Below are 25,330 nucleotides of genomic sequence, written 5' to 3' on the forward strand. Positions count from 1 at the left end.
AATCAGGAGGACGGCTGACTCCTTTGGCTTCCCTTCTCTTTAAGAAAGGCTTTGTACACCATCACAGAAGGCTTCTAATGGCCCCACAGGAGGCTTCCATGGGTCCCACAGGAGGTTTCCACAGGCCTCAGGAAAGAACTTGTGGCAGGTGCCCACAGGGGAAAGGGGCAGGCAGGGCATTTCCAGAATGCAGCTAAGACAAAGGGGAGAAAAGGCACAGTCTCCACTTCCACCTGCTTTTAAACTGGAAGTTCAAGCTTCACTAGAAATAGATGGTACACAGGATGGGAGTCCACAAGGAAAATAACATCCCCCAGATTGTTTTCCCTTTTTTAGTAATCAATCTAATTTGAAAGACATAACAACTTCCGCCCCCTTTATTTCTGAAGAGAGATGCAAACAGGTGATCTATTTGTACTAAAATTAAACTCCCTCTGTGTGTAGTTTCTTGATGGTATTCATATATTGAATCTGACTCACACTTTTGATGTGGAAAGGTTTTATTAACATAACTACTTATCCCAGCCCACTCCCATTGGGATTCATGGCTCTTGCCCAAAGTACATTTTGGCTACTTCTATGTTACCTTAAACTCTGGCACAGATTAACAACTCATGACAAGCACTTCACAGATTCTATGAGAAATTCCTGGCTGTCCCTGAGTAACAATCATGAAGCAAAACTGAAAGTAAGAAGCAGCGTTGGCTACACAAGCAAAGACCCCCAGATTGTGCAGTCTAGAGACCCAGTATCTTATCACAGCACTGTGATCCAGCCACTTGCGTCCTCAGGGTCTCAGGCTCCTCATCTGTAGAATGAGACTGCTGGACTCACACAGTTCTCAGTTCTCGTCCAGCTCTGACTTCCTGTGATTGTAAAAGACATTTAAAAATATCCCCAGGGAAAGAAATCTCACAATATTATTTAGTCATGAGAAGATTGAACTAATGATATCTAATATCCCTGGGTTCTAAAGTCTGTTATTCTATTATATACAATGTTTTTTTTTAATGTGCAAAGATTACTAAAAAAAAAATTTATTTTTAAACAAACAAAACAGAAGACTCCTTTTTTAATGCCCATTTAAAAGAACCAAAGTTAAAGATCTTAAAATAAAATCTCCAGCCATTCTGTGCTCACACGCAGAGAAAGTGGGTGGATGAGATCAAAGCTGTACAACATCTGGGGTGGCAAAGACTTGTGGTAACTGGGACTGTTTGCTGATTGAAACAAGACACGACAGTTATGAGATATTATACCACAGTTCTTTTTTTTAAAAAAAAAAAAGATTTTATTTATTTGAGAAAGAGAGCAAGCACGAGCATGGGAGAGGAACAGAGGGAGAGGGAGAAGCAGATTCCCCACCGAGCAGGAAGCCTGATGTGGACCTGGATTCCAGGACTCTGGTATCATGACTTGAGTCAAAGGCAGACACTTAACTAAGCCGCCCAGGCGCCCCCATACCACAGTTCTAACTCCACGTTACTGCTAGGTCTTTTGCCGCAGAAGGAACCTAAGATCCAAACATATTGATGACCTTATGTGAAACAAATCTCTTGACAAAGGCACAGCTAAGTGACAGAACCTAGAGCATCAGAACAGCATCTCAAAATACTTAAGAAGAACTTGGATGAAGCAACCAAAGGCTTCAGCAGGTGCCCAACTTGGATGTTACTATGCAAAACCTGCTATCCAAGTTGAAGTCACCCTAGTTAACAGGCATAGATTAGTTCAGGTAACAATGGAGGTACAAAGAAGGTACAATATAGGGACAGACAGGTAAGATACATCAGCAAATAACCCCCTGAACCTGGCCATGGCAGGGGAGAGAGATGAGTAAGGGGTGAGGTCAGGTGATCAAGCATCAGAATGGTTTTGTCAGGCTCCAAGTTTAAGCAGAGACTGTCACTAACAGAGCCAGAAGTAAAGTAAACCTTCAAGGGCTAGGAATAGATTTTGAGTGCCAGTATACAGAAGACGCTCAACCATACGTGCTGACCACATGGAAATTACAAAGAAGCTACTGCTCCCTGGTTCACTGAACAATATTTCCCATTCATGGCAGCTCAGACTGCCAGGTCAGCTGCAGGAGAGGGAAACGGGAATAAAGGGTAAACCTCCTAAGCTTCAAGGTGCTGGGACCAGCCAGGCTCCTGTCCCCTGGAAAGAGGATCCCACTTCATCAACCACCCCAGACATCACTGATGGAAAGGAGCTGTATTATCTGGATGGGCTGGGGATCTACCAGAGAGCCAATGTCCTCCATAGTCTAAGTTGGCTGGGACTATTGGATAAGGGGTAGTCATTTATCTGAAGAAATGCCCCTTAGCAGCACCCCTTACCCAACTGTCTTAGGGTCTTAGAAAAACTAAAAGATTTCAGGTTGCTGGAAGTAGTTGGACACCAACAAGTGACCCTCCACAGAGTCATTAAAATGAGCGAGCAATTAAAGGCTCTGGGTGTCTAAATCCTGAGCACTCACATAAGGTGGATGTGATAAACCCCAAGAATAAGCACCAGCTAAGCCTGTTTTCAGAAAGTGTTCCCTTATTATTAGGAGAACTAGCATCAGATAAAGTAATGATCATTTTCAGTTGATCTTTTGAGAAATTATATTTAATTTGATACTAGGTATTGCATTCCTTTAAGGTCCGTTTTTTATGACACATCCATCTTCCAAAAGATAGGACAGTTAACCAACACATCCTGGATTCTGTTAGAGTTATTTTACTTGGAGAAGCATATCTAAATACAGTCTGAGTCAATGGGTTTTATATCTGGAGAATATCTGGACCTCTGATCTGCCCTGGCCTCCATTAGTCATCCATGCCTGTGTTGAGGATTTAGCTAGCCACGTACTCTATACAATCAAATTCAATGTAGTACCAATTATTTGGCGGCAACTCCAAATTTTAATACATGGAAATACACCCACAAGTATATGGTCACTTGGTTTATGACAAAGGTGACACTATAGTGCTGCGGGGAGAGGATGGTCTTTTCAACAAATGACTCTAAGCCAACTGAATAGCAAAACAGGAAGGAAAAAATAAAAGAGTCTTTCCCTCACCACAGAGGAAAAGCACTTTCAAATGTATCACTGATCTAAATGTGAAAAGTAAATCAGTAAAGTTTTTTCGGTACAAAATTTAGAGTAGACAAGGATTTCTTAAACGGGACACAAAAAGCGCTAACCATAAAAGAAAATATTTTATAGACTGGATTACATTAAAATTATTAATGTATATTCATCAAAATACACGAAGAGCATGAAGAGGCAAGCCATAGACTGGAAGGAGATGTTCACAAAACACATATCAAAGGATTCCCATCCAGAATATATAAAGAACTCCTACAACTCAATAAGAAAAATGCAGATAATTCAATAGCAAGGAGAAGGCAAAACAACCAAAGATTCCCTTTACAAAAGATAGCATCTAAATGGGTCAATAAACATACAAAATGTTCTTGACTTCATTTACCATCCAGGAAATACAAATACAAAACAAAACAAAACCCATCCATAAAGTGGCACCATCACATACCTACCAGAAGAGCTAAAATAGAAAAGACAAAGAATACCAACGGTTAGCAAAGATGTGGAGCAATAGAAGTGTCCTCCCCTCTAGCGGAAATGCAAATTGTTAGAACTACTTTGGAAAACTATTTGGCAGTATTAAACTAAAGCTAAACATACTCATGCCCTGTAGCTTGATAATTTCTCTCTTAGATATACACAATATACAATACTGGGTGCATGTATTCATCAATAGACCTACACAAAAGTGTTCACAGTAGCTTTATTCATGATCGCCCCCAAACTGGAAACAACTCAAATACTCAAGTACTTTAAACGGTGAAATGGAGAAATTCCAGCATATATGTATGGTAAACTACTACACAGCAATGAATGTGACACATAATTGCTGTACTGAATATGGATTAATCTCATACATGCAACGTTTGGACAAAAGAAGACAGACGTTAAATAATATATCCTTGAAGATTCCATTTATATAAGGTTTCAAACAGGCAAAAAGTCTTAGGGAGCTGGAAGTCACCCTAGATGTTGACCTTGTAGGGAGGGACTGGTAAAAGGAAGGGGGTCGTGGAGGGCCAGTGTTCCGGAGTAATGTTCTGTTTCTTGATCTATATGCTAGTTACTCAAGTGTGTTCACTAGGTAAAAATTCACTGAGCTTAGAATTTGTGTACTTTTCTGGATGCATGTTATATACTTCCATAAAAAGTTTACAATATGAAAATACAAATGCAAATTAAATTTAAGAAAGTCTATGTGGGGAAAAGAATTCATGAAAACTGACTTGCAAGTCCAAAGCTATCAAATGACAGTGAAATTGATACCTTCTTATTGTTTAGATTTTTCTGTTCTCAAATGAGATTTTGCTTCATTTAAGATTTTCAAAAACAATTGGAAGCCACAGTCTTATTTATTGAACAAGTATACACCTGAGGCTTTTCAGTCTTCATTGGAAGCTCTGAGGACATCAAAATTGTTAAATTTTGCTTGGTTTACTTGCACTTTTTCCTATGTTAATATATGGGTTTTTTAAAATGCAATTTTTCTTGGCTAACACCCTCTAATAAAGATTAACAACCCTAATATTTACATAGCCAGCAAGCAAATTCAGCTGAGCTGAACACAGTAGGCTTCAGCCAGTGGCTATCATTCAGGTCTAACAGGCTCATGCTCACTGGAAAGGGAAGATTGGGAGCAATTATTTTAGTAATCCAAGCCAAGAAACACAGCCATGCTATTCGGGGCAGGGTAGGTGGGGATGGGTAGCAATACCGCACAGAGACCAAGCCTGCGCTAGTGAAACAGAGCCTGGTGGGCCAGAAGGAGCTCATGGTTTCCTACAGAACATGTGTGCTGACTTCCATCCCTTCTGGAGGAAAGCCTTTCCAGGAGATGGGATCATTCTCTTTCACTCACCAAGCTAAAATTTGTACCATGTCCATGGTTTACAAAGTTTCCTAGAGACTAATATCCTATGAGTCTCTTGCTTATCCTAAAAGGAAAAGAGGGAAGTTATTATCATTCCCTTTCTGCTCCTGAAAAAACGAAGACTCAGACAGCGAAGGGATTCCTTACAGCCCCAGCAATGGTAACTCACCCACCAAGGACAAAGCACATTCAGTCACAGTGCTCAGGATTAAGAACAAGTAACTGTTGAGTGTGATAATGGTTCAAATGCTTCAGTCTTGACTCTACTACAGAAAGGTCATCAGCAATGGCAGAAACATGTGCCATCTGGGTAGCCTGTGGGTTGGAAACATGAGATCTATCTATGAATATGATAGGTTTGGGTTCTGCTAGAGATGGTATGTTGTGAATACCAAACAGTATAAAGAGCAGTGGCTTTAGAGTCCAGTAGATTTGGCTTTGAATCCCATCTCTATTTTTCTCCAGAATAAGTTACTTTGCTCCAATGAGCTTCAGTTTCCTTGACTATAAAATAGCAATGATAATACTTAAACATCAGAATCATTGTGAAAATTGATGAAATAACATATGTTAAGTTCCTGGAATATAGTAAGCACTAAATAAGTATTATTTCCTTTCCCTACTCCCTACCTTAAAAAAAAGAAAAGAAAAGAAAGAAAATAGTTTGTATCTTCTTTAGCAGCTAGAATGAAATAAAAACATAAATCATTTAAAGTCATATCATACAGAATAATCATATATGAATATATAAAAAACCTTCTAAGATAGCCCAATTTAAGAACCTTGGCTTATTTTTTTTTTTTTTCTTTTTCACCTGGAAGTAACCTGATTAACTCAGTACCTGCTTCATTCCTGCTTCATTTTCTGGAATAGAAATTGCAATGATCTTCTCCTTAATTTCAATCTAAGTGATTAACATGACAAAAACATGTCAGCTGTAGTCAGAATCCAGCTCTCATGAATTTCTCTAGGACTGATGTTGCCAAATGCTGCCTGAAAGAAGATGGTCTGATTGCCAGGTTAAGTCCAGATGTTGCTCTGGACTTACCCAGAGAAGCTGAGAGAAAGGGTCTTATATATCTGGCTACCTATCACTTTCCTTTTAAAAAGCAAATACAATCTTTTCAAAATCTACAGGTATTCTTCCATGAAAATCTTTTGCTATCTCCTCAAACTCCATGAATACCCTCTACCCATAAATTGATTCCTCCTCCCAACTGTCCTATTTCTATCCATGCCTACACATTCTTAGAATCTCAGAAATAAGAAAATAGAAGGACTTCCATTAAAGACATTGGTCCAATGTAAAAAAAAAAAAAAAAAATACAGGAATCATCCCTGTACTGTCTTCCAGCATACAGGAGCTAACTACTTCCTTGCTGCATTTTTCCCATTCTTGGTCAAGTTCTTCCATGAGTCCATCAGGAATGTTTCCCTTATGTCTTCCCCATGTGCGCCCCCCCCACCCCGCCCCATTCACTAATCCTGGTTTTGTCTTCAAGAGCAGTGCGGGGGACATAGATCAACCTTACCTTTCTTCTACACTGGAGGCCCAGCAATACGGAAGACAGCCATTATGTTTATATGCATGCTTTCTGCTCTGAGTCAAACATTCAACTCAAAAAACATCTGTGAGGGTCAACCATGTGCATCGCACTGGTTTAGGTGCTAAGACAGGAGAACTAAATAGCATACGCCATCTACACACAAGACAGCCACACTAGTCACTAAGAACAATCTGGATATAACCTGGCTTCCAGACTATTCTCTCTCTCCCTCCTCCAGATACACTATGACTTGTTGATGCTTCTCTTCAAGCATGGTACCCAGAATGTGGGAGGAAAAAAACAGATGAGTGCATTGTGTTGTTGGCATTTACCCAAAGGAACTAAAACCTTGCACGTGGATGGATGTTTATAGCTTTACTCAAAATTGCCAAAACTTGGAAGCAACCAAGATAACCCTTTAGTCGGTGAGATGAATTATGGTATATCCAGACAATAGAATATTATTCAGTGCTAAAAAAGAAATGAGCTGTTAAGCCACAAAAAGACATGAAGAAATCTTAAATGCATATTGCTAAGTGAAGAAGCCAACCTGAAGACACTACGTACTGAATAACTGCAACAATCTGACATTCTGGAAAAGATCAAACTATGGAGATAGTAAAAAAGATCACTGGTTGCCAAGGGTTAGCAGGAGAGAAGGACAAATAGGCAAAACACAGGGGATTTTTACAGTGGTGTGGGCTCATCGATGAATTGTCACAAATGTACCACTCTGGTGGGGGATGCTGACAATCAGGGAGGCTGAGAATGTGGAGGAGGGGGGCAGGATATAAAAGGGAAATCTCTGTACCTTTCTCTTTGTTTTCAGTCAACCTACAACTGCTCTAAAAAAAAACAGTCCTTTAAAGAAATTAATAGAAAAAAGTGTATGGCTGAGTCAGTGGATTATATCAACGTCAATTTTCTGATACTGAGCTAACACTGGGAGGTGCTAGAAGAAAGGTGCACAGGAGCTCCCCGTATGTTTCTTTGCAACTTTCTATGAATCTCTATTTTAAAATTAAAAGTTTAAAGATAAAGATTGGCAAGCTCATGGATGGGACAATTTAAAGACTAACAGAAGGCCCAAACCAGGGTGGGTTTATCTACTGAAATACCTCTGGAAATGAATACCAAGGAGAAGAGAGAAGACTGCCAATGCAAGGTCTACACCCTGCCCTCCCTAGGACATAGGGCATCATTCTGGAAGGACAACCCTGAGCTCTGTGATCTGTATCTCCAGGGCCTTCTTCTGCTTCTTTTTATTTAAAGATTTTACTTATTTATTCATGAGAGAGACACACACAGAGAGAGGCAGAGACACAGGCAGAGGGAGAAGCAGGCTCCATGCAGGGAGCCCGACGTGGGACTTGATCCCAGGTCTCCAGGATCATGGTTTTTTTGTTTTGTTTTGTTTTCCAGGGCCTTCTTCTCATTCCTATTCTGGAATGTCTGCAAGGGAAGTCTGTGGTCCATGCTCCTTGTCACCTGGAGGGGCTATGTGGATGGGAGTGGGGGTCATGAAGTATCAGGCTCCAGAGTCCAACACACCTGTCTTTAAAATGCGGGTCTACGACTCCCCCCAGCTGCAGTGAGCAGGCCATATTATTTGCCCTCTTCAGGCCTCCACAAAACAGAGATGGAGACAAGCATTGTAATCACATAAGGCTCTGAGAGGAGGCAATGAAATAATTCCTATAAAACTCCAGCATCCACCAAAACCTCAAAAACCATTCGTGGTCTGAGGGCCTCCTGCATGAGTAAAGCGTAGGTTTTCAGGACACACTCTTATTCCTTTCACAACATCAGAGAAGGTCTGCATTCTCCTGCTTGCCAGTACCTCTCCAGGGTGCCACGACATCTCCCATTTTCAGCTGCTCCATCCAATGCATTTTCAACCAAGTGCAGTAAAGGACCGGTTTGGTGTTTGTTTTTTTCTTTCATTTTTTTTTTTTGTTCCAGTCTGCCATAGGGCTGGTACTTTCATAAAATACCCCAAAAATGAATTACTAGAGACATGCAATTTTAAAAACAAAATATAAGCCCCTTTTAAAAAAATGTTTAGACTCAGACAAAATTATTTTTGGAAAATTGCTATAAAAGTTTATAAATGCTTCAATTTCTCTACTCCTCGTTACTGACTGATAACAAATAGTTGGCAGAGCTGGGCCATGACTGCACCTCGGGTAGTGCCTCTCTGGTACCTCCTTTCTCCAGGCTCCTAAACGACTTTAGTCATAAAACACAACTAAATACTTCAAATCTGGGATCCCTGGGTGCCTCAGCGGTTTAGCATCTGCCTTTGGCCCAGGGCGCGATCCTGGAGTCCCGGGATCAAGTCCCACATCGGGCTCCCTGCATGGAGCCTGCTTCTCCCTCTGCCTGTGTCTCTGCCTCTTTCTCCCTCTATGTCTATCATGAATAAATAAATAAAATCTTAAAATAAATAAATAAATAAATAAATAAATAAATAAATAAATAAATACTTCAAATCTCTATTTTTTATATCGACGTAAATTTTCCCAGCCAGATTGCATGTTTTTTGAGCGCCAGGATCATGTCCACTATGCCTAGGGTAGGAAAGATGATTTACAAGGGCTCAAACCCTTGCTGATGATCCAAATATTAAACAGCCACATTGGCTACTTCTGCTTTTTCATGATTTAGACAACTTGATAGCATATTTGTGAAAACCTACCCAATGAACACATTTTGTCCCTTTAGCATCCCTCCCTGTTTGCCTGCCCTCCGTCTCTTTGTGTGTGTGTGTGTGTCTTTTTTACCACCTGCTGTAACTCCATTTAACTAAATGCACCAGATACAGTCACTGTTTCTCTTCCACTGAGGGGCAAAGCAGAATAAATCCAGAAAACGGAAAATCACATTCATCAGAAAAGCTGGCTCTGACTCAGCAAATAAACAGTCAAAGAAATAGAGAGTTTATATTAATTTACTTCCAGAAAAAAATAAAAAATAAAAAAAAATAAATAAAAGGGATCCCTGGGTGGCGCAGTGGTTTAGTGCCTGCCTTTGGCCCAGGGCGCAATCCTGGAGACCCGGGATCGAATCCCACGTCAGGCTCCCGGTGCATGGAGCCTGCTTCTCCCTCTGCCTGTGTCTCTGCCTCTCTCTCTCTCTCTCTGTGACTATCATAAATAAATAAAAATTAAAAAAAAAATAATTTACTTCCAGGGGGCACTGTTATTCTCACCTCTGTGTCTCTCTAATGCTGAGCCCATAATAGCTGCTCAATAAACGTTTGTGTGAGCTGGTCAGAGTGCTGGCTGTATCTCAGGCTGCATCTCAGGGTCTACAGGTCACATTTTCAGTCATGTCACTCAGCAGGCCAGGGCAGACAGAGCACTCAGCAGAAAGGGCCAATGAGTGGCAGTGTTATAGGAAGGAGCTCAGGTTCATTTAGACCAGTGGTTTTCTACTCCTGGCTGCACAGTGCAATCACCTGAAGAATTTAATTACCCAGGCCTTCCTCCCAGACCCAGAGATTTTTTTTTTTAATTGTTCTGGGGTGAAACCGGAGCATCAGCATTTCTCAGATTCCACAGGTAACTCCAGTGTGTGGCTAGGATTTAAAAAAAACCCCACTGAGTCGCAATGTCCTTACATCCACACTGGTACTTAGCGGAGCAGATGTTCGTTCCTTAAATGTTTGTTGAGTGGGTGAATGGCTCAATCAATAGATCAATCCATTGATCAATCTAATTTGATCCAACTGGATTCAAATCCAATCATCTATCCAATTACTAGAATGAGTCTGCAGCAAATGTGGAGACAGTTTTGACTCCTGTCTCAGACTCCTCACCTCCAGTAAGCACCTTCTCCAAAGGTCTAGTCTTAGACTCTGGCCAGACAGAAAGCACTCCTCTCTCATTCTCTTGCTAGTGGGAGGGGGGCTTTTTCTGGATCACTGGTCCTAGGAAGGCACTAACTTAGCTCATCCTCACCTTTTTCAAGCAGGAAACTCTTGAGCTTTCTCAAATACACACCAAGAAGGCCCCTACAAATACCACTGGCCTCAACTCACACAGGATGGGAACATGTTATCTCATCTATTTTTTGTGTTTATTTAATAGTTGTTCCTCGATTGTTTTTCTGGCAGTCCACGGGTCCAGGATGCTATCTCAGACAACAGACTTCCAGAGCACAGAAGCCCAAGAACACTTGGTACAAAATGACTGGTTTGTAAAAAGTCTAGTAAGTGGATGTTGCTGTTGCACTGCTTTAGAAGGGCAGGATGGACAGGAGTGGAAGCCGTGTGTGAAGTGAACACGGGGAAGAGGGGGAAGCAATGCAATGTACAGGCCTGGAAGGGGACATGACATGCTGGCTGCCCACTGTGGGCAGGCACAGGTGACACACGTGATTAGGCACTGTCCACCGCCCCATCCCAAGGGGCGGGGAGCAGCTAGCCAAACTCCAAGGTCTCTGCCGGGAATATGTGCCTGGGGCTGCCCCAGCTTCTGACCCTTGGCTGCTCCCTGAGCTGCTGCCACTGCTGATGCTATTTTTAGCTGAACAGTGGCCTCTCCCCAGCCTCCCCTTCTCCAGCTTATTTTCATGACCCCAGAGGAGCCACTGAACTTTCATCCTCCCTCTGGACCCTAAACCTCCCACTCCTCCTCAAGGCTTACACGGAGTCAGTTCAGGATACAACATGGGGATGTTTGGAAGGAGATGAATATAGGGTAGTCAGGAAGTCAGTTGTGAAATCCAACACTTATTTTTTTAAACCAGGGAAAAATTAAAGGAAATACTCCCTCTGTTCCCAAAAGGCAGATACTTTCTGGGTTCTCTCTTCTCTGCAGGCCTGCATATTGATGGCATCCCACCACTAGTACTGACAGGCATTTTCTGGTATATTTCTGTCTTCTCACTAAAAGGGGAAGAGAAAATTTGCACTAATATGGGCACCCCTGTTTCCTGACGCTCTGTTAGATTCTATTCATGGTTTTTCTCATATAAATCTTACAATCCAAGAGCTAAGTTAGGGGCCCCGCCCACGGTCACACAATTAGCAGAGCTAGGATTCAAACCTAGTGACTTCCAAGCTTACCCTGGAACGCAAGCCTCAAACTCCTGTCACCAGAAAGAGTGACCTATCCCCAGCCCCTTAGACGATGAGCTTCCCAAGGCAGGAATCATGAAGCCCCATTAGATTGGTATCTCACTGAGCTCCATAAATCACATAGACTGACTGAACCACCAGCTTCCAGAAAAGAAAGAGGAAAACATAGTCGCCATCCAAAGGCCAATGAAATATGAAGAAATATGTGCCTTCTGTTTCTCTACCAGCTTCTAAGGTGGCTGGAGAAAAAGAGGAAGGCGTCCAGCCAAGAGTGGTCAGCTACAGACTATCCTAGAGTCAGTAATAACATTTCCTGGTCCCAAAAGCACGTCTCTCAACTGTAGGGATTCTGAGAAAATGATTCATTCATTCATCATCCAACAGATATTTACTGAACACCTACTGTCTGCCAAGGCATGTACTTGGTGTTGGGGACGGTGAACAAAGTATTCAGCGTCTGTCCCGAGGAAGCTAGCAGCTAGAGGCGGAATGATGCTGGGGCTCAGAGGCATTTGTGGAGTAGTGGCATCTCCTGACATACTACCTTAAATTTAGAGCTCAGGCAGTTTTGTGAGAGGAGGAGAAAGAGAAGTAAAGGAAACCAAACACGTTGCTATGCAACCAGGATGATATATTCTTAGCCAGAGCAAGAGGAGCAGCAGCGTGGTGCAGGGAGTGGGTGGGGGGAGGAGATGTGGGGGAGGCGGCGGCCCAGAAGTACCAATGGGAGGCAAAGGGGTGCACAGTGAGCACCCCCGCTGCTGCGCACATAGGCTTCACCCCTGGAGCAGCTCACAACTGGCCAATGCTCACCGGAGGTAGCCAGAATAATGTGGGGAGAGGTCCAGGAACCACAGAGAGAGGGCCTCCTGCCCAGCTGCAGAAACCCTTGTTCTGGGGCCTGGAATTAACCTTCCATTATTAAATCCAGGTCTGCACTGAATACAAAGAACAGCATAAAGCCTGGCCTGCTTCCCGCCTGGGGGAACACACCGTCCACCCGGGGAGTACGACACACGTGCATAAACAGAGCATCAACAAGCATTTATTAAGCACCTCTTGCGTGTTCCTTCTGCAAAGCGCAGGATGCTGTGGGGCTGAGGGAGAGCTCACACCAGTGTATAGCGTGGTGCGGATACATGCCTGCAGGGACACAGGCCTGAGTGTTAGACCTGGCTTGGCCATCCACAGGCTCTGTGCCGCCTGCAGCGAGGCTCTCTGGGCCCCAGTCTCTGGATCTCTAGAATGAGCAGTTCTGATATGGCTGAGTCCCTGACACTGTAAATGCAAAAGGACTGCAGAGACAGCAGAATTGGGTATCAAATGGAATACTCGGGAAGCACTCTGAAAGAGGGAGGACTTGAGGATGCAGTGGGGGCGGACGTCTAATCTGTACTGAGGGCCTATTATGCACCCTTAGTTGACCATAAAGAGTTGTTTCCTCATTTTCAGGGCTGAAAAATGCCTAGCCTCAGGGAGGTTAAGTACCTTACTCACAGCTACACAGCTAGGAAGTAGCAAATGCAAGATTCAAACCCAGACCCCCCTGGCTCTGTAGCCTGCGCACTTGGCACTGGGTCACACTGCTTCTCAAAGACGGTAAGGCTTGCGTCCCAATGGGAAAGGAGAAGGACTGCAGGAAGCAACATGGGCAAAGATGTTGATGAGAACTGGCTGGGATTAATGCGGGATGGTTCCTGGGGATGAGGACGGGGCCATGAGTGTGAGGAGGGTGTGGTGAGCAGAAAGAATGAGAAGCCGGCAGTCCCTAACCCACACCCTGTACTGCGCTAAATGCTATGGAAAAGAAAACAGTGTATTAAACAGTCCTTGCCCTGAATTAATCTGCAACCAGGGCGATAAAATGTGAAAATTAACAATTAGTGAAATGTTACAAAAATTGCCAAAGAAGGCATACAAAAATAAATCACAGCACAGTTTAAATGGGGGAAGTGGTGCTTCTGATTTGGGTGGGCTCAGGAGATTCAGTGCAGGACAGGGACTGGAGGCAGGCTTTAAAGGATTCCCGGAGAGGATGGGTGAGGGAGAGGGGAGACAGGTGAGGACCTGTGGGACAGTAAAAATCTCATCCTTTGGAGAAAAAGCAGGAAACATGCTCTGTGGAAGACCACTTCACTTAGGACAAAGAGCTGGTGGGAAACACTACAGACCAGTTGGGTTGGGTGAGACAATGGGGCCTCCAATGAGGGAGTGAAGGGTCCAATCCTTCACCAGAAGGCTATGAGAAGGCTGTGCTCGGGCAGGGGAAAGAAATGGCCCACAAGGAGTTTAAGGAAACGAAGACAGCAGTGCTTGGAGGACCAGGGAAGGCACTGATGGGCATGGGGTGACAGGGTCCCAACTAGGCACTGAGGATGGCAAGGAAGCACCAGTCTCTTGGGTATTTCAAGGATGAACAGAAAAGTCCTAGTGACTGGGGAGCAGAAGAAGGAATCAAAATTAACCTAACTTCACACCAAGAGAACGAGAGTCCCATATTCAGAACTAGAGAAGCCCAGTAAAAAATAAGATTTGTGGGGAGGGTGATGATGAGGTTGATCAGTTTCCTATGGTCTAAGGTTTCTGTAGGCTATTCAAGTGAAAAAAAATCATTAATCCCAAACTGGAAAAGGAGACCTGAGGCTGGGGGAGGGTGGAAGGGGTCTCCCATCATCCAGGGTGAGACAGCCCTCCGCTGCTCCTTAAGCCCCCAGGGAAGGCAAGGCAGCTGCCCTGTGAGTTAGGAACTGTATGTCCTGATAAGACAAGTCACAAGGAGAATGGAAACAGAATCCCTGAGCCAACATTTAATTATTCCCCTCAATAGAGCTAAAGAAGCTCTCAAACAGGGTCAGGCCCGGAAGAATCTAGTACACTTCCCTCTCTCAGCAGGACTTCTTTCTGGGATCACCAGCCTCGCCAGGGACAGAAAATCACCCTGCCCAGCATCTTGGTATAGAGACACAGGATAAGACTCTGAAGTCAGAAAGATCTGGGTGTGAATGACAGTTGTTCCCCCGACTGTCCACAGGCATCAGGATGCCCCACCTGTCTGAAAGGTAAATAAGCCAAGTGTCTTAGTGTCAGGTGCCTGGCATAGCAGAGGGCATACAGATGGCATCACCCCACCTGGGAGCAGGCCCTTCCATTCCTATTCACTCACTGCTCAGTGATACAGTTTTTCCATTAAGGCCTAGTTACATGCCCTGGGGCAGCACAAAAAAATGTCGATTTCCCCTTCAACCGGCCAGAGGTTGGTCATGTGGGGTCTGGGGCACCACAAAGTGAATTCTATCCTCATGATAAAGTCTGACAGACACAGAGCAGAAGAAGGCTGTAACTGCCCAGGTTCCGTAAGCGCAGCCCCGGGCTCCCAGAATACCACCTGCCGCTGATTGTCGGGGGCACCTGAAACTCGACCGTTAGAGGGCTACTTCTTTAGTTTATTTAACACGCTTCTTGTAAATATAAAACTGTCCCGTGAGGAAAGCCCATTAATCTAATACCAGTCAATCATCAGTTACAAAATATACGTTAATTTATCAGCTGCCTGGGCATGCAAGGGTTTTGACACCTTGGGGAGGCGGGAGGGGGTCCTCTTGGAGCTGAGATCACTGATCCTATTTGCAGAGGTTGAAGGGAGTCAGCAACCAGAGGGCAAAGGGACCCGATAGAGCAAGCTCACAGCTTCACGGGGGATCTGAATGAGAGAGGCCATAAAGGAGACACCCTGCTGGCTGGAACTGCCAAGTGACAATGTGGGACCCCAGGGGTATAAAACGAGAGCCACCGGGGCTGAACCTTCTGCGCCTCCTGGAAGCACATTGCCACCTACCAGAGAAGAGCCATCTCCACCGTGCATAGAACCAAAATAAAAGGGATCGGACGCCTGGGTGGCTCAGCGGTTGAGCATCTGCCTTTGGCTCAGGGTGTGATCCTGGGGTCCCAAGATCGAGTCCCACATCGGGCTCCCTGCGTGGAGCCTGCTTCTCCCTCTGCCTGTGTCTCTGCCTCTGTGTGTGTGTCTCTCATGAATAAATAAATAAAATCTTTAAAAAACAAACAAAAAAAATATAAAATAAAAGGGATCGAGGTGTACCAGGAGAGACTGAGGCCAGAGCTAGGAAGCACTTCCAGATAATGCAGAAATTCTGAGCTCTGCTTTCCTTGCCCCCATCACTCTCCCGAAACTGTTCCTTTAAAGAAGACCCGTAATCTCCTGACATCGAGACCCCGGGTTTCTACTGCCTTCTCAGCAGACTAAAGGCCAACGCCCACACGCTCCTGGACACCCCTGTGGAGGGAAGCCGGGGCGCCCTGGCATGACCACTCTCATCTTCCTTCCAGCTGTGACCCAGACTCCGCCTTGCTCCTCTGTGCACTTACCCCAGGCAGAGGGGCCACGGTCCAGTAGGTCTCAAGCAAGGCAGGAAGGACTGGTTCCAGAGTCCCCACCACACAGGGCCTAGCATATGGCCAGTACATAATAAGTCACCAAGAGAGACAGTGAATGCATTAAAATGCTGGCCAAAGGGACCCCTGGGTGGCTCAGCGGTTGAGCGTCTGCCTTCGGCCCAGGGCCTGATCCTGGAGACCCGGGATCGATCCCACATCGGGCTCCCTATGTGGGGCCTGCTTCTCCCCCTGCCTGTGTCTCTGCCTCTCTCTCTCTGTCTCTGTGTCTCTCATGAATAAATAAATAAATAAATATTTAAAAATTAAAAAAAAAATGCTGGCCAAGGTATGGCTCAAGTGGATCACGCCATAGGAAGCCAGAGAAGGCACGGCGCTCGGTGGGGTTTGCGAGGAAGCTCCACTTACTCAACCGATGGCTGCACTGTGGCGCACAAACACCCAGTCAGCATATTTTCTCCAGAGAACAAGTGAAGCGGAGTGCTCGACCTCAGGGCCCTCTGCCCCCTGCACTCGGGTCTTCTGCATCCCTGGAGGCGTTCCCACAGAGGACCGTACGACCACAGAAGAACGTCCCAAGAATGGATCCCGAGAGGAGAGAGCTTCGCTGCCACGCAGGGACCCTCCTGCTCGGGGCCAGCTTCTCCAGCAGCCCCGCTGCAGGCCCCCTCTCGCCCTCCCTGACCCTGCCCTTGCCTGGGATGCACCAACGATCTCTGCAACGAGCTCTTCCTGCCATCCTACGTCTGTAGTGTACGCACCATGGTCCAGACAGATGGACAGCATCGGAGAACACCACCCTCCTCACCTGTGGGCCCCTCACCCCATGGCGTCCCCTTTCCTTCCAGCAGAGGTGCCCTGGCACCCAACAAATGGGGAGCTCTCCGGGGAACCAAAGCCATGACGGAGAGCCACCGTGGGTCCTTGACTCCTCCCCGCTCTGTAACCACCACTTCCCTTCGGCACCCAGCAGCGAACACCCAGTGTTGACTCTGCCCTTGCGGGCCCCTCCCCACCCCTGTTCCCGCCGGGGACTCAGAGCCACAGAACCAAGAGGCGCATCCTGGGAGGGGGAGAAGTGACTACGGGGGGAAGGAGAGGTGGCAGGCGGCGACGCCCTGGAGGACCTCTCGGTGGCCTCAGCAGTTTCTCAGCCATGCCGTCCTGGCCACCCTCCCACCCTCGGCCCTGACCGTTGAGAGGTCCCCTCCCATCCGCTGCTCCACCTCTGCCCATTGAGCATGAAACACTGAGATCTGTCGGATATTCTGAGCAGCAGAGCCCATGCGAGAGAGTTGCCAAGGCAACGGAGCCCTCTTCTTTGGTATAAATACTCATGGGTGATACCCCTGAGGAGTCGAGCACAGACACCTCCCCCTTGTCTTTAGTCGGGCCTGGTGGGCTTCCAAGTCGGAGGAGCCGTGGCTGCTTCGGACCGGGCAGTGGAGGGGGCGAGGCCCTCCAGACCAGCGGAGTCACCGTCCAGGGGACAGGCCAGCGGGAGAGAGGACCTTGCAGTTCGGACTGGATGCCCGGCTCCCCCTGGGCCAGAGGTGGGCGTGGGGACAGACAGAAGGCTGGAAGGGCACTTCTGGAGCCGCACTAGCAGGGCACAACACCCAGAACAGGCCCGTGAACCCTGAGACGCCGGCCTGCTGGGGCCACCAAGAAACGGCGGGGACTTTATGCTCTGGCTAAGGCTGCTCTGACCTCCCTTCTTTCCTTTTCTTTCTTCTTTTCCACACCTTAACGTCTGCACCTCTTCCAGGTGGCTAATGGTTGGCCCAAGGCCTGAGGGTGCCATGCATGCAAACACACACCACAGACACCCAGGAAAGGGGGTTGTCTTCACACGGGGGCACAACAGGGCAGATCACAACTAGGGCCTGGATGGGGGCAAGTCTCACTCCGAAAGCAGACACAGGTGGACTGGGACAGAGACGGCGCGGGACGGCAGGCAGGGACGGTTCTGGTTACTTTACCTGGACCGGAATCAGCTGAGAGCAGGAGAGGCCTCGCACACAGAAGGACACGTTCGCTGATGCTCTTATACCTTCCTTCACATACTCAGATCACCCCTGTCCCCGGTGCCCGCAGTCCATAGTCCAGGCAGAGGGACAGAGAACCGGGGGCACAGAGCAGGATCCAGAAAGATGATCTACCGCTGCCCAAACTGTCCTGACCCAGTCCGCCTTCGGTCACCAACTCTGCTAAGCCCACTGTTCCCCAGGGTCACTAACAGCCACAGCCAACACACTTCAGAGCCAAGAGGAAAAGAAAGAAAAGGCAAATGCCCCTGCCCCGACCACCCAGCTTGGCGGTGCCTTTCTCCTCAGGCAGAGGTCACTGAGGGGCTGGCCCTGGGCAGGGCTTGGCTCAAGGTCCTCTGTTGGGGTCAAAGGCCAGGCTGGTTGGGAGGGCCTGGGAGCTCCCAGAAACATGTTTAGGACTCACCAGGCCATTCCTGCATTTACAGTGACAGAGGCTGAGCCACCCAACTCTGAGGGAGCCCAAGGGCTTGTCTTCTTTGGCAGGGAGAGGGGGGCTCCCACTCCTGGCTCGAATGCCGTGCACACCACCTCTCCAAGCAAGAAGTAAAGCCCGTCTGGGTAGGAAAGGGAAGGATGGCCCTCGCGCAGCCAGCAGCGGAAGGGCCTCGTTCAGTGAGCTCCACGGCGTTGGGCAGAAAACACGCCAAAGGGGCTACCTGGCCTGGAGCCAGGCCACCAGCCCTCCTCCGTTACCTCAACGCCACTGATGAGGCTCTCGGAGTGGAAGGGGATCTCCACGTTCTCGACAGGGTCCAAGCACACGGCCTGTCCCCACTCGGCCCCAGGCAGTGGGCCACGTGTGCAGGGCCCGCACCTCACGGCGGCAGCATCAGGCCCCCGCGTGGAGTGTCCTGCTCTGGGAGCTCCGCACACGCGGCCTCCTCTTCCATCTGTGCCAGACACAGCCGGGTGCTGGGCGCCGGCTCCTAACGCATCTGCCCCGGGCCTTGAGGAGACTTGGGCCAGCGCTTGCTGAGGTGAGTCTCTGCTTGGGTGAGCTGCCTCTGCAGGAAAGGACTCCTCGGTTTGCCTGGCTGGGGACTAGGGACAGATGTGGTGGACGCGGCCCTCTCCTTCTGCTTGGAAATCCCCAGTGCTTGTGTTAGCTACTGACGGGCCCCTGCTCCTCTCTGCCCCTTGAAACCACATCCTGCTGCTCACATTGCCTCTGGGGTCCACCTCGCTGCCCTGCTCCTCCCAACAGCACTGCTCCAGGCAGGAGACCTCACGCGGCCCCTGCTCTCGGTGCTCCTCCTGCAGCTGCCGCTCCTCCTCTGCCCACTGCGTCTCCCCCAGCCAGTCATTCTCCTCCTCCTTCCCTGCTTTGGCCTAGAAGTTGTCTCTGCCAACCCTTCCGATCTCAGATGTGGCACCGGTCTTCTGGTACACAGAGTCCACGAGGGGCCCATGTCCTAGAAACGGCTGCTCTCCCTGTGGAAGGCAGAGTTGGCACCTGAGGCCCTGGCCACCTTCCACCTGATGCCTGATGCACTCAGGCTCCATGTGCTCCTCGGTCCTCACATCCAGTCACACGGGCCCCTTCAGAAAGCTGGCCAGCATGCTGACATGGTTGGTGCACACTCCCTTCCACACATCGTTGACACCCTCACCTGCCCCGTTGACGAGGACAAGCTTGGGCAGGCCGGACTTGGGATCCTTCACACTTGAGATCCTCCAGAAGGCGTCCATCACCTTCCCGCCATTGAGCTCCTCCTCCATCTCCCCCAGGCACCCTCCCCAGTGCCGGCCACACAGATGTCTCTGCCGTTACCCTCATAGGTAGGGAGCCCAGTCAGCTGGGAACTTCTCAGTGGCCACTCCTATGCAGGCCTCCTGCAGCGCCTGCCCGTTCTGGCTCAGGTTCACAGCCACAGCCAGCCCCATGGTCCCTGCGTCACCATTACCCTGACCTCTCGCATTTTCCACACTTCCTCCCAGACCCACAAAAGCACAAACTGCACAAAAGACAATGAATGCTAGGATCAAGCAACCATGTCCCAGTGCTGTTTGGGGAAGACCATGCCCTCCTACCCCTGCCCTAAGCAGATGTCCATTCAGCCATCCTCTGCATCCAACCCACACCCACAGCATCAATTTTAGCCCATTCCCTTCCCTAGATCCCAATCCTCCCATCTGTAAAAAGTAGCGGAGGAGAGCTTTCCTCTCCTCCTTCCAACCTCCAGTATTTCCAGAAAAGAAAAGACAAACAAACAAAAAAAAAGCAAAATGAAATTTTATGTGTGAGGACTCCTCAGAGACACTCTTCTAAGAAGTAGTCAGTACCAGCAGCCCTACTGCCAGAGGCAGGGGTCCCCAACAGTCCTCGTTCTCGTGCTCTGAGGGAGGGATAAAACAACAATCCAGAACAAGTATCTTACATTCATTTCCCCTTTCCATCCCCATCCTCACCATCGCTCCCCACAAATATCCACTGAACCTAACCTGAGCTACCCACACACTAGGAGCCATACCCCAACATCACTCAGCCCATTATCCCTGCCCATCTCACACTCACTCAGCCCGCAGAACCACTGGGTTCGGCCTTCCCAAAGCCTTCCCCAGCCACACAACCCAAAGGATTCTTCCCCCAACTCTCGAAGACCTGTCAGCACCAATTATGGGATACATCATACTCTGCATTTTATCATTTATTTTCTTTGGTGGCCCCACATAGCATCTAGAACAGTGCTGTGCACACAGCAGGCACTTAAGTGAAAACTTGTTTTGGGTGCATTTTTAAAAATCATTCATTTTTCAACAAAACCTGGCTACTTGAGTCTCCAGGTGTCCAAGACATCCCTCCAGAAGGAGAATGGAAACCTCCACATCCTCTGCTGCATTTGCCAGCACAGCTCTCCTCCTCGCCTTCTAAACACACATTCTTGCTCTGTCCTGGAGCTTCCTTTCCAACGCCAGTTATCCAAACTGTCACAGCTGCTCCCCCTTATCGGACCTTTCCCCTATTCAACATGACTCAGGACCCCACTCCCCAACCTCTGACATCGCTAAACCATTTCCTAAATGTCCTGTGGGGCACAAACAAGGGGTAACGTTAAAGCAGCATCACCAGCTTCATAGCACACGCTCTGGGACATGGACATCTGTGGCCATCCTCTGTCAGGCCACACCTGGCACCAGCAGTCTGTGTCCTGGGTTAGGAGTCTAGGACCTCTTAGATTCCCTAAACCTCCACTCAGAATTTCTAAATATGCAACAGCTAGTATGTTTCCTGGCAGGAAACTGGTATTGTTCTTCCCCGTGAGGAAACTCTAAAGACCAATGAGTAAAAAAAAAAATAAAATAAAGACCAATGATTTCTATCTTCCTCCCAGAGGTTAAGTAGATATCAAGGCCACCCCATTTGTCCTCCCAGGCTCCCTCCCAGGCCTAGAATCATGGTAAGAGGGTGGGCTTTGCTACCAGGCAAGCAGGGCTCAAATCCTTGGACAATTCGGTGATGTGCTTGATTTAATCAGCATCTACTGAGTGCCTATTTTTGTTCCAAGGGATGAGGGACCAGCAGCAGCAGCAGAGATACCTAGAAACTTTAGAAATGCAAATTCCTGGGCCAACCCCACTGATGGAGCTGCCCTCATAACCCTTAGGAAAACATGGCCAAAGCCAGAACATGACCAATGTTCAGCTTTGCTCATCAATGGGTGCCAGGCTGGGACTCCAACGGAGCAGAGGGAGGCGGGGGGGAGGGGGGTACAGGGAAATAGTTATGTCATTCAGTGGCATTTAGTTTCCCAACCACAAACTCGGAGAGTGGGGCCAGCAACATGTTTTAACAGACTCTCCAACTGATTCTGATACATACTCCACTTTGAGGACCACGAATCTAGACCCTCGGCTACACAAAAATGGGAAGCATACAATCTAGACCAGAGGTTCTTGTCACTAGCTACACATTAAAATCATCTGGGGAGCTTTTAAAATAATACCAAAGCCTGGTCCCATCCCAGACCAAGTCCATTAGGATCTCTAGAAGTACACAAATAGCCATAATGCAATGTGCAGAGTGCAAAGATTGAACAAGTGTACAATGAGAAGGGAGAAGGCAGCGAAGAGATCAGAGGAAGTGGCTTCACTATATGCACCTGTTTTCCCATCTGTAAAATGGGGATCATGCTGATGCTGATGCTCAGTCTGCATCAGTTCTCTCCCTTCCCCCAGACCAGACCCCTTGCTGACTCTGAGCTCGGCAACTAGACCGATATATTTAGAATGTCCCCTACGTGGGTTCATCATTGAGAACCCCAGCCACGAAGGAAAAGGACTCACAGCAAGAGTTCTCTCCAGCAGCCATCTAGATGTCCCCAGTGCCTTTAGTCACTGTTCTGAAAAACAGCCTGAATCTTTGGGAACCAGTCTGTCCCCAGAGGGCTGCTCATAGCTCAGACTCCAGCTCTAACATCCTCAACTCTTTCAAAGAACAGCTCTTTAAAACAACTTTACAAAGGCCATTTGAATTACACAAGGAACACATTGTCCTATTCCCACTCTTCTCAAGCTCTTTTTGCCTGTGCTTCCAGGCAGGTCCACTGGCTCGGGGTGAGCTCTCTACCCATCAGGCGGTCCTCCCTGATGCAGATCCTCTCGTTATTCAACCTCTCTTCCCAGCAACATCTGAATTCAGGTTTATAGGGGATTTGGCAATAACCCCAAATTCATCCACCCCCTCCCTCCCCACAAGGCACAGGAGTGGGTGGGCAGTCACAGAGAGTGCCCTGGGTCCCCTATGATGCTGCAGACACACAAGCAACCCACGACCCTCCCAAATTGAGCAGAGAAATGGGACTTCCTTGTAGCTGCCTCCTTGGACTCTGTGCTTATCCCAGAAAACATTTTTGGTCTCCTGTTGAGAACAACCTTTGCTGTCATTTTAAAATAAACAATAAACAAAACTGTCATTACTTTGGAGGCAAACCTTGGCTTTTTGTTTTTGGGTTTTGTTTTTTTGTTTTGTTTTGAAGACTAAAACCACTATCACTCAGCTTGCCCAGATTTGATTCCTTCTTTTCCTAGATTTCCCCCAGTGAAGCTGGGCTGTTTCCAAAAATCAAATTAACATTCAAAGAACAGGGTTTTGTCACCATTAAGAATAGTTCAGAAGTAAAGAGAAAAAAAAGAAAAAAGAAAAGAAAGAAATCTGCAGCACCACACTGGAGGACAGTTCCCAGGATGCAGAGCCCACAGGGTTTGATCATAGGTGGCATCCCTGGCCTCGGCCCCCTCCGGGGGCCTGCTTTGAAGAGAGTGCCACTTTGGGTGGGAGTGGGCAGGGAAGGGGTCAGTAAGCCATCATCTCTGAGGAGCTTCAGAAAGCAAACTTCCACACCAACTAAGGGAGTGGCAGATGGGTCACAGAGAGAAGAAGGGATAAGGCTTCAGAGAAAAGGGCAGAGACACCCCCAAAAGCAGGAACCAGGACTATTCTCTAAAGAGGTGGGGGCTGCCAGGGGAGAAACAGTATCTTCAGAGGCCAAAGCCTGGCCTAGTTTCCTGCCCCTGACTCACAGAACCCCCACAGAAGAATCTGGAACATGAGATAGGAAGAAAAATCCCTGCAGAAATGGTCTTGAAGGAACAGGAACAATAAAGGTGCCACACAGCTTTTCTCTAGTTCCCCGAGCAGTAACTCTAGGGCCGATTCCTTCGCAGACCCTGCAAGGCACCCTCTCCTGGACCCAGCAGCCCTCTTCTTCCTTCCCCAAGTCCTGCCATGTGCAAAATCAGACCTCTGCCCAGGCTGGCCTGAGGAGAATGAGATATTTTCTCCTTGGCTCTGCATTTCCATTCAGCCTTCAAAAGCTCAGGCCGGGCATGCAGCCCACAAGTGTGTCGTGCTGCACCTCGGTGCTCATCTCCCCAGCTCCGGCAGCTTTCTCCCCTCTGGCTTTTTCCTCCTCACACCAATATTGTCTCTGGCTCAGGTGCCAGAGCCCAGGCCTTGGAAGCACTGATGGAGCTGCACCCCCCCCCGTCCCCCCGCCCCGCCAACCCTTAGAAAAACATGGCCAAGACCAGAACATGACCAATGTTTAGGTTTGCTCATCAATGCATGCCAGGCTGGGACTCCAACGGAGCAGAGGGAGGCAGGGGGCACGGGGAAATAGTTGTGTCATTCAGCGGCTCTTAGTCATCTGTACTAATGGTGGAAAGAGATACTGGGTAATCAACATGATGGATAATCAATAATCCAGAATAATAGGCATTATTGTTAGGAGGCAACATGACTTTTCACAGCAGAATTATGAAGGATCTATTTGTTCAAGAATGCATCTGCCTTTCCTGAGCACAAAGACTAGGAATGGTAGAAAACAGCCACATGAAACGAGAAAGTCAGTTCAGGATTTAAGACTGACCACATAATACAGGTACAGGAACAACTGAGAGTCAGCTATGTGAGGAACAAACATACAAAATTAAAGCTGAGAAGAACCCAAGGTATCTAGCACCCCGTTGTACAGATGAGAAAACTAAGGCCCAGAGAAGTGAAGTGACTGCCTCATATCACAAAGCCATTTGGTACAAGAGCAGGAACTAGACCAAGATGGTCCAAGCAGAGCACTGTTCACTTAGCCACCTGAGTCCAAAGGCTTCACCTGAAAAAGAACCATCATCCTGAACCCCTGACGCTGACCAGAGTGACCCCTGGACCTCAGATCTCATGGCACTGGCTGTTTCTGTAATCGCCGTACTTCCCTACACACGAGTCACCCTTACGTGTGCTACTGACTGCCCTCGGCTACGTACCAAAATGATTCATAAATCACTGCCCAATTATCTGAAGTCACAACACGGTCTTTGACGGCAGCACTTCATAGGATTCAAATCAGTAGCTGGTATAGATTTCCTCAAGTTCAAGTATAACGATCATCTTGGTATCTGGGTGACTCTTGATTTTTCCTAAAACTCTTCAACATATTGTACCTAACATGATGTTCACCAAATCCTGGAGGTTAAAGGTGACGGAGCGATTGAAATGCCTATTTCGTAGACTTCCCTGGAGAACGTACCCAGAAGTAAACAGCTGGCAAGAGGGGTAGAGAGACTATAACAGAAGCCTCCTGACTTCCAGACCTGAGCTCTTTCCTGAGGAAATTGAGAGCAGGAGTAAAAAGCTACAATTCACAAGACACGGGGGCACCTGGGTGGCTCAGTGGGCTAAACATCCAACTCTTAATTGCAGCCCAGGTCACGATCTGAGGGTCGTGAGATCCAGCCCCGCACTGGGCTCTGTGCTGGGGCTAGAGCTTACTTAAG

General features: G+C 47.6%; 1 protein-coding gene and 1 pseudogene across 22 annotated transcripts in view; both read right to left on the reverse strand.

Moving 5' to 3' along the window:
• KALRN (kalirin RhoGEF kinase) overlaps window positions 1-25,330 on the reverse strand; it is a 660,095-nt gene that overhangs the window by 537,475 nt on the left and 97,290 nt on the right. The gene's annotated exons all lie outside the window — the stretch shown is intronic.
• LOC144305440 (drebrin-like protein pseudogene) lies at window positions 18,671-19,945 on the reverse strand (annotated as a pseudogene).

Source organism: Canis aureus, chromosome 35 (assembly GCF_053574225.1).
Source record: "Canis aureus isolate CA01 chromosome 35, VMU_Caureus_v.1.0, whole genome shotgun sequence".
Taxonomy (NCBI): Eukaryota; Metazoa; Chordata; class Mammalia; order Carnivora; family Canidae; genus Canis; species Canis aureus.